This window comes from Spermophilus citellus (assembly GCF_964194105.1).
Source record: "Spermophilus citellus genome assembly, chromosome: 2".
NCBI lineage: Eukaryota > Metazoa > Chordata > Mammalia > Rodentia > Sciuridae > Spermophilus > Spermophilus citellus.
Genome location: NC_138183.1, coordinates 66542636 through 66546253, shown reverse-complemented (window position 1 = coordinate 66546253; position 3618 = coordinate 66542636). Strand labels below are relative to the sequence as shown.

The following is a 3618-nucleotide window of genomic DNA, read 5'->3' as shown; positions in this document are numbered from 1 at the left end:
GGATCCAGACAGTTTAGGTAATGAGGGAGTTAAGTTAGGAGAGTAACTGTTTGCAGTTTTAAAAAGATAGTAACTTTTTGTTTCCTTCTTAATGTGCTAATAGTTGTGCCTAAAAAAATATGCAGTTCTTGAAAAGGTACCATTTCTGATTTCTTTATTATCTGTAACCTTTGGAAACTAATCACATGAAACTACAAAATTAGCAAATGTCTTGAAATCTGTATGTAAAACATAAATTACCTCTAATTTCAAACTCTCATTTATTAGTGTACCACTCAATCTTAAAAACAAAACAAAACAAAAACAAAGAAACAAACAAAAAGCGGCTCCAAAGATAGTCTTATACCATTCTTTAATAAAGGAAACTGTTCCTTTTAACTTCACACCCACCCTTCACCCCAATTTCAAAACACATCATTTAATTGTCTTGGTCATGGACATTTCCAAGATGAGATTTTATATTTCATTCCCTTTGCTTCTGGTTATCAGAAAACCCATGCTTTCCTTTATTGAAAGAGTTTAGTCCAGCTGACATTGGTGTATCCCTTCCAATGTTCTACATCCTCATCTTTGCTCCTGGAGGCATTTCCTCTGGTTCACTATCTCCATGTTCATTAAAAGCTGCTGCTACTGAAAGGGTTTTTGGAGCAAGAGTTGGAACAGTTTCTTCAGGCTTACTTGATCCAAGTTTGATGATATGGCTGATGCTTTCTTTGTTGTCTGACCACCTATGGCAAATCCAATCTTGGAGATCTTTGCAGACTTTGTTGGGAGGTCTGCAGCTTCTTCTTCAGCTGCGACTGGAACTTTCCCCTCCATTACTCCGGTGGCTCCAACTTGTTTCGGCTTTTCAGGCTTCTCCTCTCCTGCCTTCCCATCCGCCATTTTTCCTGCCTCGCCCTCCTCTCAGCAAATTTTAAATACCATGACAAGTTGAGAAAGAGATTCTGGAAGAAATAAAAGTGTTTATATTTATATTTGAATATCTTTTTTTATACCTTTATTTATTTATTTATTTATGTGGTGCTGAGGATCGAACCCCGTGCCTTGCACATGGTAGGCAAGCACTCTACTGCCGAGCCACAACCCTAGTCCCTTGAGGACTGAGGCACTCTTTCCCTTTTGAACAAATGGCCCTGCGTTTTCATTTTCTACTCTACCTGCAAATGATGTGGACAACTTTAGGGAAAGGATATCATTTACTATCCTGACTGTGACTGAACCCCTAAAATACACTGATAACAGTGGACATGAGGGAGAAAGCCTTATGGAGTGCCTACTATGAGATGTTTTGGTCAGTGGAATTAAGAATAGGACTTGGTTAGAAAAGGGACTTCCTGTCCCTTGGCTTCCAGCAAGTTCATCACCCCCTGTTGAAGGACACATCCTGTTATCACAGGCTGCCCCATACCTAATGGAGAGTAGCTGAAGACTCGTGGGGAAGGTCACCCATGCACAATAAAAATAAAACAAAATAAAAATCATGTGGCACTTGCACTAAATTCTAATTACTACACTGTAAAAAGTTGCCTCAAATTTAGGACCTTCTGGATTTAACTAATTTGGGGGAATGTCTGGTGACCAAAAGAAGAAAGTCTTGTTGCAAGCAGAATTTGCTTAGAGGAATCCAGATCTGCTTAAATAGATGATTATTCTAGAGTCACCTAAAATAGAGTAGAGAATTAAGGAAGATGCAACAGTTATGATCATTCATCTAGCCCTTGAAGGAATCTTATGCTCTTATCCACATTTCACCCACATTCCTTCCACTTCCCACTACTGTGGCAGGTATTACCCCATGCATTGGTAGGAACCCCACAATCCTTCCCTAGCTTAATGGAGAGAGAATTCTCAGGGACAGGGATGGTGGCTGATATTTCTATCCACCTGAGTGAATGCCACTTGGAGAGGTCAGTAATGTAAGACCGTGCATCAATGTCTAGAAGACAGAACTATATGAGAAAGATAAACACAAATCAGATGATCAAATGCCACATCTCAGAACTAGGCATCACCCCCAGGTAAGTGGTATCCATGTTTCCTAAGTACCAAGCCATGGAAACACATGGTTCTGTGATTGACACATCCTTCAATGATGCTTTCTCACATGAAACCGGGCATTCCTGGCACCATAATGAGCCCAGGGACACACAATATCATTCTCAGGCATCATTGGTCACATTCTGCATTAAACATGGAGCAGGAGCAGTTAACAGTTTCCTGGCCTCAGACAGCTGACTGTATTTCAAAATCACCTAAGGAAGTTGAAGATTTTCAGGACCCACTTAACTGTTTAATAAGAATCTGGGAATATTGTGAATATTGTGGGAAGGTTTTTAAAATTTTTTTTTCATGTGATTCTAATACAGTATTCCACAACCAGCATCTGGAATGACAAACTGTTGAAGCTACATATATTTTAGAACTATTCAATTGACACCAAGAATCAATTTGAATTATATAAACATTATGCAAAACATGGTGAAATTCTCCTTTTAGAGTCTGATAGAGCTTGAATCTTAAATGTCCTCCAAATACCCATGTATGGTTGGTCCCTTATTGGGAAGTGGTAACACCTTAAAGAAATGGGGCCTACGTCATCAGGAGCATGCCCTGAGAGGGGATTGTGGGACCCTGGCCTTCCTCTTCCTCTCTCTTCCTCCCTGGTCATAAGGTGAATGGTTTTGTTCTACCATGTGCTCCCATCAGGCACAAAGCAAGAGGGCCAACCAGTTGTGGACTAAAACCTCCAACACTTTCAGTCAACATAAACCTTTTCTCATAAGTTAATTGTCTCAGGTATTATAACAATAGAAAGCTAACCAATATAAAGGCTTAAAAATATTTCCTAACACTGGAAATCAATGATTTTTATTTATCTGAGAGAAAAAAAAAACATGAGATTTTCAAATTGTGACTACTGAACCATTTGCACCATATGTGCAAAAAGGTGTGCACCCTTTTGACAGATACCTTTCACATCTCCCCATAAATAGAACAGTTAATGGTAATGCTTTCATATAATACAAGAAAGCTCTCTATGTGCATTCTTCTGATATTTAATTTTGCTGCTGAAATGCAAAGAAGGACAGGCCTATTGACACTGCCTCAGTATCATGCCTTCTAATTGGATGCCATCACTGCCAGGTATTTCTACTCCAAAAGTTGCAAAGTGTGTCAGTACAACATTGCTTCTCTGAAGAAATGGCTGTTAAAAGCAAAACCCTCTATGGCCACTTCTATTCTACCCACTCTTCCAAAGCCAATAGATAGAAAGGGCTGGTGATCAACTTTGGGCTCTGTGTTCCTTGCTATCCTGAAACTTCCACCCCATAGCGTATTTTTTTGTGGGGGGAGGTGGTAATGGGGATTGAACTCAGGGATGCTTGACCACTGAGCCACATCCCCAGCCCTATTTTGTGTTTTATTTAGAGACAGGGTCTCACTAAGTTGTTTAGTTCCTTGCTTTTTGCTGAGGTTGGCTTTGAACTCAATATCCTTCTGCCTCAGCCCCCACCCCCAACTGCTGGGATTATGGGTGAGCGCCACTGGGCTCAGGACATAGCATACTTTAAAATAACCAATATTAGGGTTAGTCTGGATAAGACTTCCAAACAA

The 3618-nt window shown here is 40.0% G+C and overlaps 1 pseudogene across 1 annotated transcript; it reads right to left on the bottom strand.

Annotated features, from left to right (window-relative positions):
- Nucleotides 1-239: 239 nt before the first annotated feature.
- On the bottom strand, nucleotides 240-888 carry LOC308641292 (PEST proteolytic signal-containing nuclear protein-like; annotated as a pseudogene). The gene has a single exon. The product of its transcript is annotated as a PEST proteolytic signal-containing nuclear protein-like (transcript).
- Nucleotides 889-3618: the final 2730 nt, after the last annotated feature.